The sequence below is a fragment of the Maniola hyperantus genome, chromosome 14 (genome assembly GCF_902806685.2).
Source record: "Maniola hyperantus chromosome 14, iAphHyp1.2, whole genome shotgun sequence".
Lineage (NCBI taxonomy): Eukaryota > Metazoa > Arthropoda > Insecta > Lepidoptera > Nymphalidae > Maniola > Maniola hyperantus.
In genome coordinates, this window is record NC_048549.1 from 9,397,630 (window position 1) to 9,411,551 (window position 13,922).

At 33.9% G+C, this 13,922-nt stretch overlaps 1 protein-coding gene across 1 annotated transcript in view; it reads left to right on the forward strand.

The window, feature by feature from the left end:
* The first annotated feature begins 680 nt into the window (after positions 1-680).
* LOC117988584 (ATP-binding cassette sub-family G member 1) overlaps positions 681-13,922 on the forward strand; it is a 69,175-nt gene continuing 55,933 nt past the window's right edge. Inside the window, exon 1 of the mRNA XM_034975741.2 lies at positions 681-917. The gene's annotated coding sequence lies outside the window, so the exon portion shown is untranslated. The remainder of the gene's footprint in view (positions 918-13,922) is intronic.

Genomic DNA, 13,922 nt, shown 5'->3' on the forward strand with positions numbered 1-13,922 from the left:
ATGGGTAATTTGACACGTCATATGAACTTAAATTGCTCAAGTGCATGTCAGAAGTCAGAACAAAGATTCAGGAACTGTTTTTGTTGATACCAAGCAACGACTTCATGATTGAACTCCAACTTTCAAGTCCCAACCCTCAACCCTGATGCATGGTACTGCAATCTTAAGCCGTGGGGAATTAGGAACTGTTGACGGTGAATTGGCATTGAAGATACCAAGCAACGACTTCATGATTGAACTCCAACTTTCAAGTCCCAACCCTCAACCCTGATGCATGGTACTGCAATCTTAAGCCGTGGGGAATTAGGAACTGTTTACGGTGAATTGGCATTGAAGATACCAAGCAACGACTTCATGAACTCGTTCCTCCAAGTCCCAACTCTCTTGGAGGATTAAGGAGTGCAGCACCCTGCGTTAGCAGGATTGAGGGTTGAGACTTGGAGTTCAATCATTACATTCAAAGATTATCCGTTTCAATTGGTAACTAACTATAACTATATACGTCGAAACAACGAAATTGGTTTCTTTTAACATTTTGATCTCCTTAATAACCGGTTATTGAAGCTTACCTAATTATTTATTAATTATTCTGATGAATATTCACGAGTTGTGAGTTGACGAGGGGTGGGAGCCCGCGGTGTAGTGGTTGTTTGAAGTTTCAAGCTTCGTTCAGTATTCAGTTTGCCACTGCGCGTGTAAGCGTTGGCTGTGCGCATTCGAATTTAGAACATAGTCGAGTGACGCCGCGCTTTTTCACCGTGCGGTTCGAATTTCGAAAGTTTTTAGTTTCGATTCGTGCGGAAAATTAGTGCGTCTATAGCAAAAACTGTGCATCGTTTTCTTATTATTAAGATTTGGTGCATATTTTTGCTCACTTTGTTTATTGTTCGTGATAGTGAATTTTAGCGGTTCGAAAGGTAAGGAATTTCTTTTACTATTACAGTTGTTAATATTAATTTTGTTCCATTATCAGCTGTTTTCACTTTATGAATATCTTTATAAGTTGAAACGCCCCAACTCGCTCAGGTGTTTCTAAAAACTTTCTTAGTTTTAGTTTAGAAATCTCAGTTTCTACACCAAAGAGTCGTAAGTTGTCAGTCAGTTAGTTACTCTTAAACCCTAATAAATAGAGATGAAATCGGGGCAAGTTACAGCCATAGCTGGATTTTGGGGGAAAAACTACTTAAAACAATGGAGCGCATCAAGATTTAAATTATTTAAATTTTTGACGTAAATTCAAATTTAGTTCACAAACCCGGTCGCCGCGATTTAATGAATATTAATGTTGGCTATAAATATAAGTACTTAGCTATCAATTAATTGAGTATGTAGGTACCTACTAGGTACCTATCTACTTTGCGTAAAATTTAATGGTGAAGTAAATTGGTTTTATTGATAAGGAAGAAGAAACTGATAAATGATTATCTTTTGTTTACCCTAGATTTATACATATAGAACTATAGAAGTAAACGCTAAAATACCTTAGATTTCCTTTAGGTATCTACTGAATTCTGTTAATTATTGTTTTACTAAAGGCTACAAACAGACTTAATGAAACTGAAGTTTCTTAAGCCGCGTCGATACTAATAAAAAAATGTGTTTATGTAATTCCTACTTACTTTTCGTTAATGTTATCATTTAAAGACCTTACTTGTTACTTAATGTTATCATGTAAAGACCTTACTTTGTTGTTACTATGTTGTTGTTCAACATGAAACGCAAATATTTGGTGAATGCGGCTTTATGTTATAACTTCACCACAAAGTAATTCAGTAGGTAGGTACTAGTTTTAATCGGTATCTGCAACCTTCGTTGGAAAGAGTTTAATGACCAGTCTGAAAGATAACTATGTAAGTAGGTACTTATTTAATGGGAAAATCTTCTTTTCACTTTATGAACAGTTGACACTACACATTTTTTCCAGCGTATCGTATGTTTTTATGGTTTTGAGGTAAGTTACGTTTATCCAGTGGCATGCAATCCATAAAGGCACAATGTTCTGATTGCAAAATTATTGTTTCGTAGGATGGGCGTTTACACTGAACGAATTAGTCATATTATTTATTATTGCTTTTTAAAGTGTATTTATTTGTTAGTTTCTTCTTCAATCACGCCGCACGGAGCAACGTATCGTTGTGATTAGGTCATCTGCATTGTTTGACCTAATTACTTAATAGAATATTTAAATTAAATTTAACGAAAGATTGCACATAAATGGAAATTGATATCGATAAAATATAAGCTGACTAGTGAGAGGTCAAGGCATGAGTAGGTATCAAGAAAAATCGGTCAAGTGCGAATCGGAGTCGCACACGAAGGGTTCCGTACAAGAAATAACACTTTTTTTGTGATGTAACCACAAAGTCACGGTTTTCGGATTTTTCCCTTTAACTACATTGCTACCTGCCAAATTTCATGATCCTAGATCAACGGAAAGTATCTATCCTATCCTAAAGGTGATAAAAAATAATTTTATGTTGACAATTTTACTTATTCCTAAATGAAGAAAGTTACAACTTACAAGGCCGCTATTAACAGAGCGAAGTAGAAAGTAGATACGAATGCATTTAAGCAATAATAAGTTAGTTCTTATAATATCAATGAAACATTGATATAAGAACTAAATATTATATACAGACTTTGCATAAATATGTTAGGTCATATGTATCATTTAGAGCAAAAAATGCCTAAATCATATATTTTACAAACAAAGACTAAACTTTGTTTACAAAATACAAAGTAAGGTATAATTTAGATAGCATTTTTGTAGTGATAGATTTAGGCTAGGTTAGAGATATGCCTAATATTTTTATTTGGGTGCTTGTTTGTCGGTTTCTACCAAATGAGGTACCGAAGAATAAATATTATCCATTGATATTATCAATTAAAATAATTAATAGGTAGGTAATCAAAAAAATATCAATTTTTCTTGATAATCTATCAAATAGGTATATCTATCAAAAGTTGTACAACTACACTCTAGCATTATGCAATGTCTTTCTCCATGTATGTCAATTAATATTCTATGAAATGCAACGATATGTTAATTTTTAGGGTTCCGTACCTCAAAAGCAAAAACGGAACCCTTATAGGATCACTTTGTTGTCTGTCTGTCTGGCTGTCTGTCCGTCTGTCTGTCAAGAAACCTACAGGGTACTTCCCGTTGACCTAGAATCATGAAATTTGGCAGGTAGGTAGATCTTATAGCTGACATTTGGGGAAAAATCTGAAAACCGTGAATTTAGGCTAACATCACACAAAAAATAATTAAAAATTGTGGTCATGAAGTAATAATTAGTATTTTCAATTTTCTAAGTAAGATAACTATATCAAGTGGGGTATCATATGAAAGATCTTCAGCTGTGCATTCTAAAACAGATTTTTATTTATTTTTATGTATCATAGTTTTTGAATTATCCTGCAAAATGTCGAAAAAATACGACTGTAGAACGGAACCCCTAATTGCGCGAGCCTGACTCGCACTTGGACGAGTTTTTTTACATAATATCTATAAAAACACGTCAAGCTCTATGTCATTAGTGCACCTATTAATTAAACAAATCGACTGGCATTTATTTTTCGCTTCAAGGTATTGAAAACTAAAATAGGTAGGTAGGTACCTAACCTACAGCAAAATATATTATACGAAAAAAAAACGAAAATGGATGAATAATTGTAGGATTGAAAATTCCAAAATTTTCTATTTTATACATAATTATATTAAGTTTTTTATATTAAGTATATTATGTACCTACCTATGAATACTAAAATTTGTTTCCGTTGCATAAACGTGCAAGAAAAAGTTAAAAGGTACCAAGTTATGGGGGTTGTAACTGTTATGTGAAAGTTCCATGTTTTTGAACTTCAGAAATATAATATCATAGTGCCACGGGAAAAGAGAAATTCAATGCGGACAAACTCAGACGAAGTCATGAGCAACCGCTAGTATAGTATGTATGTTGATAACATAACAGATATCGTCTTGTGTTGTCTTTGTAACTCATGTAACTGTTGTTAATATTACATTGACCTAATTATATATTTGCATCAATAATTAATTAAGTAGTATAAATGTATTTATTGCATTAAAATTTTGATACCGAAGCGAAGGCGATACAGTGAGAGTCATATGTATACATATACTTAATAGGTATTTTACAAAAATAATATTATAATATTATATATATATATATATATATATTATAATATTATCATTTTTTATTTTTACAAACTCTTATAAATCGTAAAAGATCTTATATTATAATAATACAGTAGTAGTAATGTTTTTACTAAAATAAATTTTTTTTTGTATCCGTCTGTCTGTCAGCGGGCTGTATCTCGTAAATCGTAATAGGTAGGTAGAGAGTTGATAATTTCACAGAATGTGTATTTCTCTTGCCGCTATAACAACTAATAATAAAAATTTCAAAATGAATGCCATGATAATTAAAAAAAAGTGTTACTTATTTCTTGTACGATGGTAGTTACGGAACCCTTGGTGTGCGAGTCCGACTCGCACTTGACTGATTTTTTCCTAGCAACTCTAAAAAGTAAGTACAGTAGAAACTTGATTATCCGGCCCTCAGTTATACGGATTCGCGATTATCCGGACTACCAACCGTAAATTGTTCGGCCAAGTGCGAGTCAGACTCGCGCACCGAGGGTTTCATACTCGGGTATTTTCCGCCATTTTGTACGCTAAATCAAAAACTATTTTGCATAAAAATAAATAAAAATCTGTTTTAGAATGTACAAGCAAAGCCCTTTCATATGATACCCCACGTCTTGATATAGTTATCTTACTTTAAAAATTGAAAATACTATTATAAGTACTTATGTAGTGAACTACATAATATGCACAAAACCCGCTTTTCTTCATTTTATTTTATTTTATTTTTATTTATTGGACACAAAAAACAGATTATGACAATAATTGATAAAGTAATACAAGCCATGAATAAAACTAATCACTCTCCAAAAAAAAAGTGTGTACAAATGCAGTTATTTATTATTATATATTTAGGTAATGGACGTGTACGTAGTTAGTAACGGACTCACTATTAAACAATACCTATACTATAATAAAAGAACATAGAACTAAAAATTTGTTAAAAATCGAACACTAAATAAAGTACTAACGTGTTATTGTGTTAGTTATTATACAAAACAAAAACGTATTTATACAAATTATATGTAAATTATAAGAACCTAGAAAACAAAAATATAAGTGAATTACATTAATTGAATTAAAAAGTAGAATAACGGTATTATAATATGGTGCGCAGGGTGTCACACTTTCGGACTGATTTGTAAAACACAGCAGATTTGCCGTTGAATATATCAATATCGCTGGAGGAGACCAACTCGTTTATAATCTGCACATTCTAACTATCGGGTTATAAAATGAAGTATTATTTTTGTATACATTAAGAGAAAACGTTTTACAATTCCCCGGATTGCGACTGCTTGCGACTATCTAATATTAATGTCAATTAAAGACAGCAGCACAGGAGAGTCAATATGTGAGTGCAGGATTTTATGTAAGTATGTCAGCAATGAAATGTCTCTGCGCACTTTTAAGGATTCGACCTTGTAATGTTGTATCCTGCGTGTATAACTATTCAGAGAACGATACCGACCATTTCGCCAAGCCAAAGTTCTGAGGCAACGCCGCAATACATTCGATTATCTGGATTTTCGATTATCCGAATCCCTAGCGACAACAATTAGTCCGGATAATCGAGTTTCCACTGTAGGTACCTAACCAATGTCTATCATTCCGCTGTAGCTATCGCGAGTCGTTATCAAGTTGCTATTTACATTACAGCCTAACTTCGCGGCATCTAAGTTCATTGCCTCCTGGGTCAAGGCGTTTGTTGCGATTGAAACGTCAATAGCGAAACGTCCTTCAACTCTTTCATTAATCAATAGGCTACTTGACTCATATCTAATTTCATCCAATAAATGATTATTTATTATAGAATTTTGCTTAAGACAACGAAATATATCAATAACAATTATTAAAAACGCAGGATGGATATATAAATCCAATTTTAAAAAATACAGTTTTTATTTTTATTTAAAATGCAGAAAACGCTGTCAGCCATGATGTGACGTCATTAAATATGTAAACAAAGAAATGTCATCCCTATGTCACGCGGGGACTAACGTAGTATCCATATATATAAAATTTAAAGTCCTGACTAACTTATATATCAACGCACAGCCTAAACATCTAACCAGCTGGTCCTAGATACATGAAATTTGGTGGGTGTGTTCTTTGTAGGTAAAGAGAAGGTATCCACTAGGAAAGGATTTTTTGAAATTCCACCCCTGAGTGGGTTAAATGGGGGTTTGAAATTTATGAAGTCCACGCGGGCGAAGTCACGAGCATAAGCTAGTTTTTATATATTTCTAAAAACTCATAGTAAACGTAAAAAATTATCGTTTTCTCTTTATAAATTGAATATGTTATTAAGTAAGACTTACAACAAAGTGATCTTTGCAAAAATAAATTTGGGTTGCAGTCGTTAGTCATATAGGATCCCTTTAAGCAAGTCTTCGCGTGTTACGTATATTTATTTCACTGGGCACTCTAATCCACAACTTTCCTGTGGTCTTTATCGATGCGTTTTTACATTCTCGGATGATACAATAACGATAATTACTATATTTTTCATGTAAACTAGTATAGAAGTCATGTTTATTAAACTTTGGGAGGTTATGCTGTTGTTTACAAATGCATGACGTCAGAGCACAGATAATCTATCGGCCAAACATGGCCGACAGTGTTTTCACCTGTCTAAGAAAAAAATATTTTTAAATGAAAGTTTTACGGTTTTTAGGGCGCAAAAAAATATAGTGTTAATTTTTTTGATCTCATAGGACAAATATTAGACATTTAAGACATACTTAAAAAAAGTGTCAAGTAGCCTATTTCAAATAGCTATTCCATAGTTATTAGAGATTTTATATTCCAAAATTAGAAAGCAAAGTAAGTAGGTACTATACTCTGATTTTTAATTCGGTGGAATTCTGACGTTGTCATTTTTATACATCAGCCCCCCTAGCATGGGCAGGAGACAAAAATTTTATCCCCCAATTATATCCACTGACGAGGGATAAAATTTACTTGTCCACCTCTCAAAGCACGGCAACAGGGGAGAGGAGAAGTTTATCCCTAAATCGGGGACAATTTTATCCTCGACATTAGACGTGGGTTTAAGTTTATTCTCATAGAACTTAAAAAATCAAAACATGTCTCGCGGTACCTGTTGGGTTTAGGTTATGTTTGGGTTGTGTTTGGGTTATGTTTGGGTTGTGTTTGTGTTATGTTTGGGTTGTGTTTGGGTTATGTTTGGAATATGGTTGGGAACCCCAACATAAACCCAACATAGGTCCCAAATACCAATTACCATTAACCCAATAAAGGTAAAGGAAAAGATCCAAAAAACAAAAAGTCCCCCGTTTTATTCACTGTGGATAATTATATCCACCCGTGAGCCCATGCTCGGAGAGTGGATAAAGCTGTCGGAGGGGATAAAGATTTTATCCTTTCCCCGGGGAGAAAGTTATATCCCCGCCCATGCTAACCCTGCTGGGGAGTTATTTGTATGAAAAACAGGGTGACCACCACCTGAAGTTCGATTTTCACTCGCACGATGAAGGAAAACATCGTGAGGAAACCTGTATGACTGAGAGTTTCCATAATGATCTCAAAGGTGTGTGAAGTCTGCCAATCCGCACTTAGCCAGCGTGTTGGACTATGGCGAAAACCCTTCTCATACTGATAGGAGATCCGTGCTTTGTAGTGAGCCGGCTATGGGTTGATCTCATGATGATGATGTAATAAAATGTCCAATATGTTTCGTCAAACGACATGCAAAATATCTTTAGATAAGTTAACTACATCTAATTTTTAATTAATGAACGAAAGTCTTCCTAAAAATCTACTAAAATATTTATGTAGGCTAGTACCTACTGAGTAAAGCACATGGTCACCCTACAAAACTTACGTTGCGAACTGATTGATTTATTGCAATATATAATTCGGGTTTTATTAAAATACAAAAAACAAAATACAAAAAACGGCGGTGTAATAACTAATAATGTATAATTTGATTAATTATATCAAATTATACATTTGCATATTATGTATCCTGGCACCAGTTTGTAAATTAGGTTTTTCCTCGTATAGCTAGGGTTAACGGAACAAGATTCAGTTGATTTAAATTAATTTGCAACCAAGTTAAAGTTTGCAACATCGTCGCTTTTTATAAGATTCTGTATCTCGCACTTGACCGGTTTCTTTTAAAGGGTAAAAACGCACTACATAAAATTAACGCAAGAAAATGCATTTTTTACGTCACGCTGCGCTGATTTACTTGTATTCTGGATTAAATATGTTATATATTGTGCACTACACCTGGACCTATATTTACTAACTCTTCGTGCGCGTGGACTACATACATTTCGAAACCCTATTTTACCCTCTTAGGGGTTGAATTTACAAAAAACCTTTCTTAGCGGATGCCTACGTCATAATAGCTATCTGCATGCCAAATTTCAGCTCGATCCGTCCAGCAGTTTCAGCTGTGCGTTGATAGATCAGTCAGTCAGTCAGCGTTTCTTTTTATATATATCTATAGAAGTATAAATAAGCACCTACCTAATAACTTATTAACTGTAATAGTCTGAAAGCTTTTACATTAAGGAATAATAAGGCAGATATATCTACAGACGTGATCGATATGCTTGCATATAGATTATTATTGTGTTTTAATCTTGGTTTAATTAATATACTTATTATTATTTGTATATAACCTACTTTACAACCCTGTTTTATTATGCTGAATCCAAGAACAAATTTTTTGAATATTATATTGGCGTAGTAAAAGTCTAATTCGCATAGAATTTGGGATCATAATATAATCGAAAAGATACCTACCTTACTCCATTTTAAATCGAATAATTCACATCATCTTAGCGTTAGCGATAAGGCCGCCTTTGCATGGTACAGCTATTAAATTAAAATTCTTGCATGTTTTTTTTATATGTTTACTTTGTACTGACTCCCTTGAAAAAGGACCCCGGATGGGTTCGAAACTAGTCGGGCTAGCGTCGGCTAAACACGTGAGTACAGCCGGGACAGATATTATTTATAATGTTTCAATCAAATATTTATAACTACTAGATGATGCCCACAACTTCGTCCGTGTGAATTTGGGATTGTCGTACTTACTTAAATCCCGTGAGAACTGCTTAAATTTCCGAGATAAAAAAAGGTAACTTTCTATGTAGGATGCTTTGACTATTAATCCATGCAAAAAATTACGATAGACGGTTGCAAACCAAAAAACTAACACACTTTCGCAAGTAAACCTACAAAATATACCTACTAAATAGCAATGAGAGTGTGTCAACGCTAATAATAACAAAAAATTAGGGTCGCAGTTTTTATAAAGAATTTTATAGAGGACTAGCTTATGCTCGCGACTTCGTCCGCGTGGACTACACAAATTTCAAACCCCTATTTCACCCTCTTCGGTGTTGAATTTTCGAAAATCCTTTCTTAGACGATACCTACGTCATAATAGCAATCTGCATGCCAAATTTCAGCCCGATCCGTCCAGTAGTTTGTGCTGTGCGTTGATAGAGCAGTCAGTCAGTCAGTCAGTCAGTCACCTTTTCCTTTTATATATTTAGATTTTTTATCATACAGATCTTAAAACTTGTTTGGTTGAGTAAAATATTTTTGTACGAACGAGTTTTATTTGGGTTTATCTAAAAACCGAATACATAGGTAGGTAAGTATGTAATAAGTAGAAATAAATATTATAGGTGGTGAGAAGATGAGACTAATATCCCTCAACAAACGTAGTATTGTCCCAACAGGCTTCAGCTGAGTCAGGTTTATGAACAGTAATTGTTTTGGCAAAGCCGTACCGCCAAGCGATTTAGCGTTCCGGTACGATGCCCTATAGAAACTGATGTGGTTTTTAGTGAAACTGCCATACCCCTTCCTATGTTTGCCCGCTTCCATCTTCTACTCTATCCTCATCAGGTGAGATCGCAGTCAAGAGCTAACTTGTATCGGAATCTAAATACATATATAAAAGGAAAAGGTGACTGGCTGACTGGCTGACTGACTGACTGATCTATCAACGCACAGCTCAAACTACTCCACGGATCAGGCTGAAGTTTGGCATGTAGATAGCTATTATGATGTAGGCATCCGCTAAGAAAGGATTTTTGAAAATTCACGATGTGCGGTTCAATTCCTGATTTTTGAAGTCCACGCGGACGAAGTCACAAAGCATAAGCTAGTAATAGATAATATAAAAAAAACAAATGTCGTAGTCGTCGAAATAGGTAATCGTAAATATCTCGAACTAGTAATGATATACATAATACATAGATATATTAATTATATAATATCTTCTGAATTTTCTTGCACCTAAGTATTTGTAGCGTTTATTTTATGTGTCCAATTTTCTGTTGATACTGATGATGATACTGATACTGATGGTTGAGATTCATCACCCGAGCGGAGCTTGACGTGTAAAATATTTTTTGTAATCTTGGTTTATATTTATTTGTTCGTTTTTGGTTTCTTTCATTTGTTTCCAAATATGCTCGTCCAGTTTTTTTAATATATTATATTTTTTAAGGTTTTTAGCTTTAGGTTCTTTGTTATTAGTAAGGCATGTTGCATATTTTCTATTTGAATAAATAATTATGTTTTAAATATATTATGATATATGTCTAAATCTAAAATAGAAAGCGCAGATCAAGAAAAGGTAGTGTATACAATATAGTTTTAACCACTCGTAGGTATATACTTGGTTTTCAACTTTCTACTTATTCTACATGTAACGAACTGGAACGCTACAGGTAGGTACCATGTTCTTTATGATAGTTGTAAGTCGTGACAGTACTTCCCATCAAAATAACTGAGGTACCTAAATTAGAAAAGACAATTTTATTAAATTTTTACTAGTCATTGCCCAACGAATTAGCCAGCTGAAGTGGCAGTGGGCAGGCCACGTCTGCCGCAGAACCGATGGCCGATGGTGCAGACGTGTTCTGGAGTGGAGACCGCGTATCAGCAAGCGCAGTGTGGGACGACCTGAAACCCGCTGGACTGACGACCTTAAGAAGATAGCGGGAAGTGGGTGGATGAGGAAGGCAGAGGATCGTGTGTGGTGGCGTGCTCTTGGGAAGGCCTATGTCCAGCAGTGGACGCAAACAGGCTGATTGATTGATTGATTGAAGTCTAAATACTTCTTCTCTTAGTATAATTTTAACGGTTAACTTCCTGTCTGTGCCCAAACTTTGGAGTCCAAATTTTTTACAGTACGCCTCAGATCTACTACTTACTAGCTAGTACGACAGTTAAAACCTTACACCATGTCACACACATGACGTCCCAGAGCCATTAGGTAGGTACCTATTCTGGATAATCGTTCACCTCTATTAGGTAGTGAGGTATTCGTAGGATAAACCAGTACCATTGGGCAACGATAGACAAGATCGCCAGCGCGCCTTTTCGAGAAGTAGCTAAATAACCACGGCGTAGAATTGCCAATATTAAAATGTGCATAATTGAAGTCCGTGAGTGAAATAAAATGTAAATATCATTGTTGAAATAATTTTTACTTATTATTATTTTTAGTAATTATACTTTATTACATCTACCAAATTGTAATCAGTTTTAGACTCTATAGTCGTGATAATTTATCTCTTATCCTAGCATAATGTTTCATATCTTTTCAAAACAAAAAGAAGAATTTATTATATTGTGTTACCAACAATAGTTTCAGCTTTTGAAAAGCAAATAATATATAACGTAGGTAGGTACTATGTATATTCATGTTTTAAACGAATTTAGGTAGGTACTATGTAATGTTTATAACCAATAAAAAAATTCAACTACGTAGTCTTAAAATAGTACCTACTCCTACCCCATTGGCACAATTAAATTAAATTAAATTAAATTTATTGGATATTATTACATATTAAACAACTACATAGGTAAGGTATACCTACTATGAAAATATTAAACATAGGTACCTACTTAATTAAACTTTTATATAAATGACGTGTCAAGCAATTCAAGCAAAAAAAAACCCAGCCAAGTGTGAGTTAGATTCGAGCATCGAGAATTTCATACCTTTTCATTGGAAGGATAGGTACTTTTATTTATTTTGTTTATTTATTTATTTGGTTTAATTACCCGACCACCTCAAAAACAAACAAATAAAAAATAAAAAAGGGGGCTCGCGTTTTTAATTGTTAATTTCTTATTAATATGAACGTAAAAGCTTTGAAAATTAAATACACATTTAAAAGTCATAAACATCATTAATACGTAATTTATTTATAACTGTTTTGTAATTTATTTTGGTGTTAACATATTTTTATTGTATGATACGTATTTTGTATGATTGCCTACATAGTAATTATTACAAATGCGAAAGTGTGCCTATGTGTCTGTCTGCTAGCTTTTCACGGCCTATCCGTTAACCGAATTTAACGGAGTACAGAAATAACTTGCATCCTGGAGACGGAAATATAGACTATCTGCATTTTATTCCAGGAAACAGTTCCGGGGAAACACTTAAACTGTGCTAAAAAGCCCAAAGTTCATGATTACTGAAAACAAACTTGAATTCATTTTCAAATAAAATGGCCTAAAACCGTGCTGAAATTGAGTAAAAAGCTCGGATATCAATCAAAACAGTACAATACAGTAACAGCACAATACAGTTTTCTGCACCTCCTGTAATTTTTTTATTTCGTGCATATAGGGCGTTTGTGCACTCATCCCTGAAATCGATACGAACCGAATACGGATGAGTGCACAAACACCGTTTGTCCTCAATATTTATGGTTAATAAAAAAGTTATAAAAAGTTGTATTCTACATTTGCCATAGATTATTACTTAGCTATTACGGTATATAATATACTTAACAGAAATAACAGATACTTATTAGTACATTAAAGTATGTCCCTCGACAACCTTGCAATATCTATTCAACCGATTATGAGTTACAAAACTAGGATTTGAGTAATGTTTGGGCTTACTCAATACACGCCAAACATCTGCAGTTTCGGAGGGCTCATCGGTGAGTTTAAGAGGGTCACCGTGATGTTGAAAAGAATAATAATTTAGGTGTTGTAATGATCACCTTGCGCTAAGCTTCTACATAGAACTAGGTAGGTAAGTATAGGCCATAGCCATAGAGCGCGGTGCGTTTTTTAATAATCAATATAAATTATGGCGCAAACTGAAAACCAGCGCCGAGCATTGTGAGCAGTGCTCGGCTATGCTGAGTTTCCTTTTGTTTATTGTTAGTTTTTAGTTTAGATAGTATATTAGATATAACATTGTACATACTAGTTACTAGCAATAATGAAAACAATAAAGCATACCTATTTATTATTTATTATTATTATTATTATTTTATTAGTAACGTGGTTATTAATAAATGTGATTTTAACTTTACAGAAATCGAGGAATCTATGCATTACCAAAGTTTTGTAAAGATGCGCAGTTTATGCAAAGACCGCGCGGTAAATATCATCAGTGCGTGCCTAGTGCTTACCTACTTTATCATTGTTGTGTCGAACTAAATTATTTAAGTGACATGTTGTCTATACTATTATCCCCTATAATAGGAACCTCAACAAAAAAATTCATTCCTTATCCCGGAAGTCCCGAATGCACCTTTTTTAGATAAAAAGTTTTTCAGGATAAAACTTTAACCTAGAGTATTAGCTAATAAGTAGATACATACGTACCTACTTATACGATTCATCTCCGATTTAGCATTTCTTATACAATACATGTACTGGTATAGGTACGGATATTATTTGTGGACCTATAATAATAATAATAAATAAACAATTTTTATTTCAG